General features: G+C 43.0%; 2 long non-coding RNA genes across 4 annotated transcripts in view; one reads left to right on the top strand and one right to left on the bottom strand.

Moving 5' to 3' along the window:
• LOC146858335 (uncharacterized) overlaps positions 1 to 7,054 on the bottom strand; it is a 362,152-nt gene extending 355,098 nt beyond the window's left edge. The window contains exon 1 of the long non-coding RNA XR_014979681.1: positions 6,960 to 7,054. This is a non-coding gene — a long non-coding RNA (uncharacterized LOC146858335). The remainder of the gene's footprint in view (positions 1 to 6,959) is intronic.
• The window catches only part of LOC146858334 (uncharacterized), a 446,373-nt gene that overhangs the window by 322,041 nt on the left and 110,878 nt on the right, over positions 1 to 13,454 (top strand). The window contains exon 4 of one of the 3 annotated variants that reach the window (XR_014979684.1): positions 215 to 365. The exons of the other annotated variants lie outside the window; for them this stretch is intronic. This is a non-coding gene — a long non-coding RNA (uncharacterized LOC146858334). Of the gene's footprint in view, positions 1 to 214; positions 366 to 13,454 lie in introns of those variants that run through there. 3 annotated transcript variants of the gene reach the window in all.

Here is a 13,454-nt window from a genome sequence, read left to right as displayed (position 1 = left end):
TCTGCCTCTCCCTGCGCCGTGCCATCCTGTCCTCATCAAGTTTGCTGCACAGCAGCATCACTGAGCGGGACATGTCCCTCATGCCCTCTGCCATTTTCTTTATGCCCTCAGCTAGCGTCTTGTTCATTGAGCAGATGCCCTTCTCAATGTTCTGCATGTTTACATTCACTTGTCTCACCTGCCGCTGTACCGATAGTATTGCTTTCCCTTGCAGGTGCTGAACCTTTACCATGCACACCTCCAGCCCTGCGAACACACCATGCTCCTCACCCTGCAAATGGGGACTGGGTTCCCTAGCCCTGCCGCGTCTGGCACCTGTGTGTGATCGCACTGTGGGAGACTGCGATCCTGCATCCACTGGCACTGTTGGCTGTTCGCGACCTCTGCTCTCTTCCAAGGACAACTCCATCTCTGTTTGGGATAGCTAGGACTGACCCATGCTTTGATATTTTTACCTCGTCTATATGTAATCAGAGGTTGATTCGTAATATATTTTTGCTACTTTATTATAGTTTGTTAGCAGTTTTAGAGTGTCCTCTCTCTTTGTTCTTATGATTTGTTGTTCAACAAAAAATCACAAATAAAAAAAAAAAAATCATAAGAACAAAGAGAGAGAACACTCTAAAAGACAAGCATGCTAAAGGTGCAACCTCTCCACAAGTTAGACTGATAAAAAACTATAATGAAGTAGCAAAAACCCTTAGAAATAGCATGAAAAAGCACTGGGGGATATTGAGGAATGACAAATCATTGACCAAATATATTACGAATCAACCTCTGATTACATATAGACGAGGTAAAAATATCAAAGCATGGGTCAGTCCTAGCTATCCCAAACAGATTCAAAGACCAAATTGGTTAACACAAAAATGTATGGGATTTTACAAATGTGATGGATGTAAAATCTGCCCCTTAGCAATGAATAACACCAAAGTCTTTCATAGTCACCTAGGTAAACAATATGAGATGAGACAAATGATCAACTGTAACAGCCGTTATGTGATATATATGATCAAATGTGGATGTGGCAGCTTCTATATAGGAAGCACGATCAGGGCCCTAAAAGAGAGAATATACGAGCATCTGAGGTCCATCAAACATAATGACACCAGATATGCGACTGCGACACATATCAATGAATGCCATGCTCAGGGGACACACAAAACATTTGTATTTTGTGGAATTGAACAGATTAACATGGACCCGAGGGGTGGCAAGAAGGAACTATATCTAAGACGCAGGGAGGCTTTATGGATTATGAAGCTTCAAGCGGTCGAACACAGGATGAACACAGATCATGAATTACACTGCTTCCTAGGGGACTGAATGTGCATAACTCAGGACTTGCAAATAATGACTTTCAGATGGCCAACCATAGCATGGACATGATACATGAATGTGAAAATGCATTTCTATTGGATCTAGAATGACTTCATTTTACTAACATGGCGAGTAACACACTTGTGATATTGACAATGTTATGAATAATTAGGACTGTAAATTGCAAGATACCTATAACTTGTTTATGTCACCCAATTATTATCGAGTGCTTAGGATACAATGATCTCTGTACTACTCTGATATGTATTGACAACGTTAAAACTACAACTGCTAATTGTCATATAAATGTAACATGTAATGGTCACCTAACCAATATTAAGCATTAAGAATACAATGATCTCAATACTATTTCGCATGCATAAAAAATACTGTTGGTTAGGGCTTGTTTCAAACTGTAATCATTCATGGTAGAATTTTCTTAGATATCATACATCTTTTCGATGGGGTTTGACATAAAGCCAAACAATAATGTGCATATGATAGACATTATTATCAAGGTCTTTTGACTAACCTTTACTAAAATACCCACCTTTATTACAAGGGACCTCTAATATATATCTCCCATAGATACTGATCTACTTTTCTCGTTTTCCCTCACCCAACTCTGGATATTGATAATTTCCACTTTATGAAGACTCAGAATGTAACGGGATAATAACACCCTGATTACTTATCCCACCCCTGAACCGGGTAGTGCACTAACCAATTTGTTAAATCATTATGGTAAACTTTGACCCAATACCTTAGGTACTAATTACTTATTCTATGTAGTGCTAATTTTTAAAGAAGTTCGCCTCGATTATGGTGATTCTTTAACAAAATAAATTCTGTGGGGACTACCGACTCAGTTCCAATTAATTTTGTATATTTCTATTCAAATTAAATTAACCATCAAGACGGGGTGACCGTTCTAAGATGGCGGCTGAAATCGTTACTTCCGACGCCATCGACCCGTATCAATTATTTATTAGGGTAACTCTACTAACAGAATAATAGATATGTCCGGAATATAGATAATATAACTAGTAAACACATTAAGTTAGTTCTCGCCGGAAGACTGGGACGGATATGGACGTAATCTACTGAAGGTTACTTATGACAGAAAATAACTACGAGATTCACACTGTCTAATAAGATCCTTAAGATGGCGGCCGACCTCGTTACCGCTGTGGTTCTCTGTTACGCGCTAGTCATTCGGTCTCAGAAATAATAAAGGAGGTACTTCTGGGTATCTACGGAACACTGCAGCCATACTGAGATGCCGGTGGACTGAACTCAGATTCTGACGCTGTGTAATACAGGTATATTATTGTCTGTGGATGCCTAATTTGAATCTGGACTTAGATTTCTTTAAATAGGTTTCTTGAATCTTTGTATATTTTTTGATACTTTAGCGCGTCGTAGGCTGACTGAATACGCAGCCCCTCACCTAGCATGAGGTATACTCCACATCGTGCATCGTCGGTAAGCCTGTCATCTAGCACTTGATCTTTCTATAATTCTAGTGGCCACTCGTGCACTAAGTCGGTTTACTTGGGAACCGTATACTATGATCTCATGGCTATTTCTTATACACTGGGATCTGCTCCTTGTATCCTATGATTATTTAATTCTGGCGATTGTATGAATTACACATCAGGATCACGGTTCAAATTCTTTCGAGTGGTATATTTCACTCTCACAATATACTTATAATAATGAAACTAGAATTCACTTGGTAAATAAGTACAAATAGTCAATCTAATGGAGACGTTTGTCAGTACAATGATTGGAAAGCTTTTCCAGAAAACTTTTAAATTAAATATGCACTTCATGCCTGATGTTAATATTTGCATTTAGGAGCAAACTGCTCCATCTTTCTAAATACTATTTTATCATATTCTTGCAGATATTTGCTAAAATAACTTTCTTCATGGAACACATGCAACTTGCCCAGCCGTACTTAGGCTGGGATGGAATTATAACCAGTCAGAAGGTATGTTCTTTACCTTATGGTTGGTATCTACATGGATGAAATCTTAATAGGATACACACTATATACATTTCTATTTTATTTTTAGGCACACAAGACCTTTTCATTGACCTGAAGGTAGGCATGGATTCTACGAGCAAGCTGACCCCTATAAAATATGCATATGGGATATCACTGGCATGGTGGTTATGAATGGCATGAATACTCCTACCCATCCCCCTACCTATCATGGGTCCACCCCCTCTGTCCCTAGGGTGGACATCAATATTGTTTGACTTGGTACGTTAGACACCCTCTATTGACTAACATAGGAACATGATGTTTGGAAATGTTCTTGACACAGGAAGTATTGATTCCATTGTCCTATATTGGATGCAGTTGCACTTTCTTTAGGGATATATGAGGTGATTTGAGGAGCACAGTTGGGTCCACTTACAACTCACATAACTATGACTGTATTATTGACGCCCGAATGTTTGGGCTTACACTCTGCTTTTATGTATGCTTTCCAGCCCTGAGGAAGTCGCGGGTATCTTGTCCCGAACGACGAAACACGTGTTGGCTGGAGTCTCAACAAGAAAAATCATTAAATTACTCTTTCTTCTTTATGTATTTGCTTGGAAACTTATGTTATTGACATGTTTTAATGATTACAAATGTGTGCCAGGGCTTGATTTAAGCTTTGTGTGATGTTTAACCACCTCCTCAATCAGGATCTGAAGCTCCCTTTCGCTAAATTTTAGCTTTCTTTTCCTTTCTGCAGCTTCATTTTCGGTCTCCTTGTTGGCCATTATGCAGTATTTTTTAGGGAAAGTTCTCACTGTTGCTCCTGTGTTCTCCTCTGCACTCCCTGCCTCTCCAGAAGGTTCAGATGCAATGCACCTGCATGGGTGTGGCCACTTCCTGGTTGGGAGGTGGGGTGGATGCACAGGATTGGCTGATTCCTCAATTGCTGCTATTTTGAAATACCGATTTGGTATTTACCGATTCGGTAATACAGATTCGGTAATACCGATCAGTATTAAGGATTTGGTATTGTTTTTTTCCGAAATTTACAGAATCGGTAACAAATACAGATTTTTTACCTACATCGGAAATACCGAATTCTTAATACCGATTCAGTAAAATTCGGTATTAAGAATTCGGTATTTCACTTTTACCTACATATGGCCCTAAATGTTCTTTACATTCTTTGGAATGAAACCGAATAGATTTAGTCTTCCAATCTATAGTGGGGTTATGGTGACATAACCAGGGCATACCGAGGATAACTTCATACTGTGGGGCTTCTATGATATTCAGAGATAAGTTATCCATACGTTTTTCCTCCTCCACGACCAAGGTCAATTGAAGTATTTCCGTTTGCTCAACAATCAAATCAGATTTTAAAGGCTTGCCATCTACGGCAAACACCTCTTCTGCTGTCTTCCTAGGTACCCTTTGTAACCCTAGAGTCGTGACCAATCCGCTATCGATAACGTTTCCTGTAGCGCCGGAATCTAACATAACCTTTACCTTATGAGACTGGTCACTACACTCAAGAGTCATAGGGAACATGATGTGTGTTTCTGTATCCTGCAAATCGGAGGTAGCCAACGAGGGGAGTTGCCAACCCTTTCTACTATTCTCACTACCAAGAGGAACTCCTGTACCTGCTGTAGGGTAATGAGGTGGACACAGCCACTCTCTTATTCCTGGACCATGCTTTGGAGGACTTTGGTTTAGTGGGACATTGTCTAACATAATTACCTTTTTTTTCCACAGTACATGCACAAACACTGTACCCGTCTGCTCTCTCTCTCTTCTTTGGACAAAGAGATCCGAAAATCCCCTATTTCCATGGGTTCAGGAGTCGTCTCAGTATTAGATATAGGTCGGCGTGAAAATCTCTCTACTCTATAGTAACCCCTCTCCCACTTTTTTTCTCTCCCCCTCTCTCTGACATTCTCCCATCCAAACGCAAGGTTAAATTAATCATGTCAGTGCAAGAGGTGGGCTGTGGGTCTATTTGGGCCAAGACATCCTTCATCTCCTCTCTCAGCCCCTGATAATACAAAGACATGCTCTTTTCCTCAGGCCAGGCTGTTTCCGCCACTAATCTGTTGAAGGTAGTCAAATACGTAGCCAAATCATTTCTTCATTGCTTAAGTTCCAACAATTCCTTATCGCACTGAGCGTTGTCGCCCTGCGATCAAAAACCCTCTCAAATTCTGCCCTGAACACCGTCCAATCAGATAATACTGCATCATTGTTCCTGAATAAAGGAACAGCCCAATTGGCCGCATCCCCTACCAAATAGGAAATCGCAAAAGCCACTCTAGATTGATTATTAAGGAAGAAGGCTGGTTTGCAGGAAAAATGCAGCATTATCTGCGTAAGAAACGCCTGTATCTTCAAAGGATCCCCTGCATACCTTTCAGGACTTGCCAATGGGATAGGAGGAGGCACAGTAACCTGTATCTGAGAAGCCACGGGAGAGACATCAAAAGGATTTCTAGACAGCTTTTCTACCTTATCTCTCAGGGCTGCTGTTTCAGCTTTTGAGGATGCCAATTCCTGTTGTACCAAAACTAGTGCCTGGAGGACATCCTCCATGGTAGCCATTCCCTACCCCGGCTGGATCGGGCGGAGCTAAATACGTGGGCCCGTAATTCTGTCAGACCCAGCTCCGCAGGATCCAATCATAGCAGAAAATAGGTCCACCTCCCAATATTACCAACACCCAGAAATATAAATATGTACTGGGTATTCGAAAGATCAGGCGAGGGAAAAAGAAAGGGAAGGGAAGGGACAGCAGTGGAATAGAACCTGCAACAACAAAACACAAATATGTAAACAGGGCATAAATCTCTACTCTCATTAATATCTCGCTAGAAAAAGGTATATACCTGCACTGTATAATGCTGTTGCATAACCCTGGGGAATTATTCACGTAATTCAGACCTTTTAAATAAAGAACTTGCACCATTAATTCCACAGACTCAATTTCAACGTACCAAACAATACATACCAACTCATGTATCGTACATACCTAGGGGTTTCTAAAAAGACAGGCATTAATCACTAAACAGTTCAGCAGGGTATTCAAATATTACTCCATGAGAAATGCAGGTAACCAAAGGTGATGTTCTAGGTAAATGGAGGTAAAATCCCTCTCCAGGTAATACCAGTACAAAATGAGAGTTCAAATGGGGTTGCCTCACCACCGTGAAACCAAAGTATAAAGTGACCAGAATCAGGTTTGAATAGAACACAGAGAGTTCCCTCTGTGCCAAATCAGCGGAGTACCGCTAAAATCCACTGCGTGTCTTTGTCCCCTCAAATCTAAAGTATATATAAAGTAATGAAGAACACACACGTTAATACGTGGTTGCTTCACTGCCGTATTCCGCTGTGTTTTGGCTTCTTAGTAAGCCAAAGTAATCTTGCAATGTAAAGACACGGCAATACTCGGTAGCACCAAAGTATTCCGCTCTATGAGCGAGCTTCGTCCGAAGCCGCTAGATAACCCAGGTAAAGAAACGGCAATACTCGGTAGCACCAAAGTATTCCGCTCTATGAGCAATCTTAGTCCGAAGTCGCTAGCTAAACACAAGGGCGTCGAACACCAGATTACCCAGGAGATTTCCTCGAGTACTCACGCTACCTGCAATGAGTCTTCACCGCCGATGAATCTCCAAACCAGGCTCTCGCTCCGGAGTTTCCCCGAACGACGCCTTCAAGCTTCCACTCTCGTTCGGCTGAGAAAGAGTAACCAACGAACCAGAATTACACGCCACTTCCTGCGTGACGTTCCGGACTAAATCCTTTCCCACATACAGGCATCATGGGAAATGTAGTCTTTTGGGAACTCGGCAGGCGTGATAATGATTGGATCCCAACACCTTGTGCCAGCGGTCTCTTCAGGAACAGAGGAACAGAAGATAAACTCCCAATTCTTCTCCACAGTTTCATGCACCAAAATTGTCTGTACAACTCCTATGCTATGCACCTGCAGAGGGGAAAGGATATGGGCGGAAAGAGAGGGACGGTCTCAGAAGATGGTGATGCTACCCTCTGAATTTTCTTATTCTTCACCTTTTCTATGTTTCACTCTCTCTTAGCATATGTACTCTAGAAGTTTGGTGAGCTGGTGATGTGTGCATCTGCGATTAAACACAAATATTTATGTTCTATTACTGGGTTGTCATTAAACATATGCGATGCACTTATAAATATATCCTTAACAGTATTTATTTATTTTATTTATTTAAGCGTTTTATATAGCTTTGGCAAGACCCAGGGGTATCAGAGCGCTTTTCATCAGTACATGTTCAGCAAATAACGAGTATAGACCAAACAGTTGAATCGAAACAGGAAAGGCCAAGGGTTGAGCACAACGGAGGAAAAATAGCAGGGAAGGGCTACAAGGAGATTAAGGGTGGAGGTCATGTCTTTGTGGGTGATTGGTGTTCTGCTAGTTGAGATGAGACTGCCTGTGGGATTTATCGGGCCTGGCTGCAGAGGAGAGAACTTCATGGAGATGCTTGGACATAATAAGAAGAATTAGCATCACAAAATAGAAATTTTGGAAATTGATTAGGAAGGCTGGAAGAGCAATTGACAGGAATTCGTTCGACATTATAAAAATAATTTGCATCATAAAATAGAAATATCGGAAAATTGGAAAAAGAATAAGAATGGACAGTAACATGAAAATGATTCAACCCTGATGATGTCCCATGGGGGACGAAACGCGTAGGCTGGCTGTCAGGGCCGGACTGGCCGTAGCGGGCACCGGGCAATCCCCCGTTGCGCCGCACAGGTGGGGGCCGCTTTTGGGCCCCTGGGGGCCGTTTTTGTTACAGGGACGTTTTTGCAGCATAGCTGCAAAATCGTCCCTGTAACAAAATCGGCCGAAAACCGGCCCTAGCAATGAGCTCGGCGGCACGCCCAATCCCGGGGGGAGGCGACCGAGCAATTTGCCAGGGCCGATTTGGGTTCCCAGTCCGGCCCTGCTGGCTGTATTGAAATATTGATTGATCTGTGTTTTGAAGAGTTTGGAACAAGTGTCAATAAAGACAAGTGGACTAGGAAGCTTGCATTGGAATTTTGATTATTTATGCACTTCAATAATCAATTGTGGATGAATTCATAATAATTGTCCGCTCCTTCTGTGTGGATTTAATATACATATTCACAGTCTTTTGAATTATAAAAGTTTCTCACAGATCCAAAATTTCTCTGACGAGCTTCTTTTATTGAGCCTATGCCCCTTTACCAAAGTACTGAAGAGTCACTTACTTATTGTTCATGTTGGTAATCTTTTGAACTCACTTATTCTCCTGATGACTTCCTCATAGACAAATATTAAGGCTTACTCCTCGAAGAACTTATACTAATATGAGGAAATACCCACTGTGTGAAGACAAAAATGAGGAATATTCCTGTGCAGAAACTATTTTAAGTCCAAAAACACTTCCCTGGCAAGTGCAAAGTCGAAAAACTGCTCGTTCTCTTAGTGTGAGGGTTGACGCACACAGTGCGGACTTTGTGCATGCATGTTAGCCTCTTTAGCTTGCACTGAAGGAAGGCAAATATAAGGGTAATTACAGTTCCTTGGATTTGCGGCCATCGTGTTGGATTCCTCGATGACTGACTTACTGTGGATCTTTTTCAGACAATGTAAAAGAATCTTCAGATCTGGGTCTCGATGAACCACTGTGGGTATCTTTTATATTCACACACCCTCGTTTTCTGTACATAGTTTAACTCCTTTATTCTGATCATAACAAATGTATCCCGGACACACTACTGTCTCATGTTGCCCTCCTTTCATGTTTTTATCTATTATTCACTATTTGTTTGTTCTTTATCTTTTTTTCTTCTTTTCTCCTCTCTTTTAGTCAACTGTTTCCTTCTTACCTATTTCCTCCTCTTTTCTTCCCTCGACCTGTCTTCTTCTCTTCGCTTTCCTTTTCTCTTTTCTTTGGTCATTGGTTTCTGACTTGCTCTTTCCTTGTTCTTATCAATTTCTACCTTTTTCTTTATCCCTCTTTCTTCATCTACTTTCACTTCAATTTCTTTCTTTTGCTCCTTTTTCCTTTTCTCCTTTCTTTCTTCTGTTTGAATTATGTTTCTTTTTTCTTCCTTTCTTCTTCTTGTTATTCTATCTCTTTGCTCTGCCTTCACTCGTCTTTTTCCCTGGCCTCTCCTTTTGTTTCTGTTTCTATTGTCCTCATCTTTCGTCCTTTCCATTTTCCTCGTTTGTTCTTATGTCATCTTTTTCCTTCCATTTCTGAAGCTCTCTCCCCACTTTTTTCTCTCTCTCCTTTCCTTTCTCTGTCTCCCATTCACACCTCTTTCTTTCTCACTGCATTTCTATTTTGCATCCTTCTCTTTTTCTCTGTCACAGGCTTTATCGGTCCTTTCTTTCCCTTTGTCTCTCATTTCTTCCTTCCTCTCCTTACTTTCTCTCTCTCATTGCCTTTTGCTTTTTTTCTCTCATCCTTTCTTTCTTGCACACATTTCATTTTGTTTTTTACTCTTTCCTTTTTATTTCTTCTTCTCCTTCCTTTTACTTTCTTTCTCTTCCATTCGAATGAAGGATTTAAAATGGAATAGGGGCCAAAGAATGCAAACTAGGCAGCTCCCCTCACATCCAGCTAAACGTTAACTGCTCTTTCGTAGCTACACAACCCAGGTTCTCTTTTCACACAGGGAGTCACCTCGTGGCGACAAGGCAACACCTGGGTCTCTATAAAACGCATATCTATTTACTCAACTTTTGGGGGCAAGTTGGAAATTGGTCAACAGATGTTAGACTCTCCAGACACAATCCACTTCTGATCTAGGTAGGTTGGTCAACCTCAGTGTATATGGCCGCCTCGACAGGTGATCCGTCCAGCAGGACGAAATACAATGGAGAACAGATACATAATGTGGTCAAATATGGGCCCCCCGCAGGGAGGCAGCGAAGTGTAATGCCGCCAGTTTTTCAGGGAATAACGAGGACATTGCAACATCAGTTGCAAGTCAATTTGCCTTCAGTTTGTGAATTCCTAAGATATTTCACTCATTCCGTTGGACCCCTCTTGACCTCATGCCGAGGAAGCATGATTCCTCCGCGTGCACCTACAATGAATAACCCACGGTGTTCTGGACCGCGGCCGGCGCGCGCCTCGTTCGCATCCGTCCCGCCCCCGGCCTGGTGTTTGACAAGCGTCTGCTTAGGGGACGCTGTCCGTGAAGAGCCCTTTTCCATTAGCGCTCCCTTTCCATTCATCTCGTGACAGGCGTGGAATCCGACATTTCCACAGTGCCTGGACCGTGAAATCCGCCCGTGATCGACACGGAGGAGACGAGCTTATCCCCGGACGCCGAAGCCCGTGAGAGGCTGCGCCGCCAGGGTGGATTTCACGCTGCCTGTCTGATGAAGCCGCATCGGGAGAAGAGGTAGGGATGGAGGCGGAGAAACCGCTCTGGGTCTCGATGGGGTGGGTAGACGCAGGGTCCCGCAGGAGCTCGGCGGAGAAGCAGAACACTTCTCAGTGTTTTCTCGATTGAGAAGCCAGAGTTCTACAGAGTAGTTAGGTAAAGAGCCTGTGTGTGACGACTGTGCATACAGGCTGACCTCGCAGGATATGGCCGACTTGGGAGCTAGGGAACCAGGTTCGAGCCTCAGAGTTAGCTCGACATCCTGTGATTCTGGACAAACCACTAATTCTCTCTGTGTACAAAAATGAGCATTGGCAAAGCCAATAGGTCCCACCTATGCAAGAGCTTTTGACTTTGTCAATGTGTTTTAGCCATGTTATATACATCAGTGGGAATACTGTTCAGCATGGATAAACGTTAGTGGTATAAAGGAAAGTAGCGTGGAGTGGTGTAGAGTAGAGAAGATTGTTGTGGAAAGAGTGGAAGGGCATTGGGTGTCTTAGAGTAACAGAGTGACGTGGAGTAAAGTAAAGTGGAATGGCGTAGAGGGAGAAAAATGGCGTAGAGTTAAATAGAGTGTTGTAGAGTGGAATGGCATAGAGGAGTGGAATGGGGTAGAGTGGAGAGGCATAGAGTGTTGCAGAGTGGAGTGTCGTGGAGTGGTGTAGAGTGGCATAGAGTAAAGTAATGTGGAGTGGCATAGAGAGAGTTGCATTGAGTGGAGTAGAGTCTCGTAGAGTAGAGTGGCGTAGAGCGGAGTAGATTGCCGTGGAGTAGCATAGAATGGTGTAGTGTAGTAGAGTTGAATGGTATAGAGTGGAGTAGAGTGTTGTGGAGTGTCAGAGTGGAGTGTCATAGAGTTTCATGGAGTGGAGTGTTGTAGAGTGGAGTGGCGAAAAGCATTGTAGAGTGGAGTAAAGTGTCAGAGTGGAGTGGCGTGGAGTAGAGTGGAGTGGCGTAGCGAAGAGTGGCCTACAGTAAAGTGTCGTAGAGGAGCTTAGAGTGGGAGGGGGCGTTGAGTGGAGAGGCATAGAGTGGAGTGGATTGCTAGAAAGTGGATTATAGTGTAATGGAGGAGAGTGTCAGAGTGGAGTATCCTGGAGTGAAGTGTCATAGAGTGGCCTAGAGTGAAGTGGCGTAGAGTGCAGTGGTGAAGAGTGTTGCAGAGTAGAGTATAGTGGTGTAGAGTGCAGTGGTGCAGAGATGCAGAGTAGACTGGCGTTAAGTGCATTAGCAGAGAGTATAGTGACAGTGTGCATTGACGAGTAGAGCAACTTAGAGTGCAGTAGCATAGAGTGGTGCAGAGTAGAGTGGAGTGGTGCAGTGGCATAGAGTGTAGTAGTGCAGTGTGGAGTAGAGCAGCACAGAGTGCAGTGGCATAGAGTAGATTGCTTCAGAGTAGAGTGAAGTGGTGTGGAGTGGTGCAGGATAGAGTGGACTAGTGAAGTGTAGAGTGCAGTGGTACGGGGGAGAGTGGCATAGAGTTCAGTGGCATAGAGTGCAGTGGTACAGAGTAGATTAGAGTGTCATAGAGTGGATTGGCATATAGTGTAGTGGTGTAGAGTGTAGTAGCGAAAAGTGCATTGGTGTAGATTAGAGTGGCACAGAGTAGACTGCAGTGCAGTGGTGAAGAGTTGAGTGGCATAGAGTTCAGTGGAAGAGAGTACACTGTTGCAGAGTAGAGTGTAGTGGTGTAGAGTGTTGCAGGGATTCTGCACATACACAGAACTATGCACAGGAAAACAGGACTTCGGTGTATAGGGGCTAAGCCTTCCTACCGCCTCAGTACCCACAATCCCAAAACCGACTAGCTATAGTGTCTCATTCGTTCTCCTACATAATCACGAAGCTACAAATGATTAGACAACCCAGAACACAACACTCCCGACTCTCTCAGGAATCGCGGGAACAAGACATACCTTTTCGTTCTCTCACTCGTACTGGTCCACAATAAGAATAGTCAGAGTCACTGTTATAGTTTAAAATGTTTACTTTAACTATAGTGCTCTAGAATGCAGTATACGAGCCACTGCCAGTAGCAAAACGCATAAACCTAAAACAGTTAGCATTGTAGCAAGTCCATAGATTACAAAAGGGGATATCATGGTAAACAGACAGTTGATAAAGGACTATAAGGCCTAAACACCCTCCCCTTGGATAGGTAAAGTTTTATTATATAAAAGAAGATCTCTGGGCTTTGTCAGCAGACCCCATACCTTAGTGCCTAGATAGTAGCGTTACATCATAGGAACTGCATAGCTCTTCTCCCTGGAAAGGTCCCTTTCCAAGTGTGTGTTAAACGCACATGCATCCTCATAATATCAAAGCACGATATTCCAGCAGCTGTGTCTGGGTAGCACGTTTTATCTAAGTGCTAGGGACTGACCAGAACAGAATAACAAGGGGCATTGTTTATCGACCTTGTACTACGTGTTCAGACTAAACTCTAGGAATAAGCAGAGAACACAGAAAGTTCTCATGTGAAAGGCACAGACAGAGTCTTGCAAAATAAAGTCATGTAGTAATGTGCGCAAAAGCAGCATCATGGCAGCAGAGCTCAGGCTAACTTAGCAATGTCGACAATGACCCTAACGACCATATGACAAGAGCAGAGTGGTGTAGAGTGCAGTGGCATAGAGTAGTATAGAGAGCAATAGCATAGAGTACAGTGGTGCAGAGCAGAAATAGAGTGGCGCACAGTGGCATGGTGTTGAGTGCAGTAGCG

This window comes from Triturus cristatus, chromosome 3_2, assembly GCF_964204655.1.
Source record: "Triturus cristatus chromosome 3_2, aTriCri1.1, whole genome shotgun sequence".
Taxonomy (NCBI): Eukaryota; Metazoa; Chordata; class Amphibia; order Caudata; family Salamandridae; genus Triturus; species Triturus cristatus.
The sequence above is the reverse complement of the archived record's forward strand: the minus strand, read 5'-3'. Positions and strand labels throughout refer to the sequence as shown.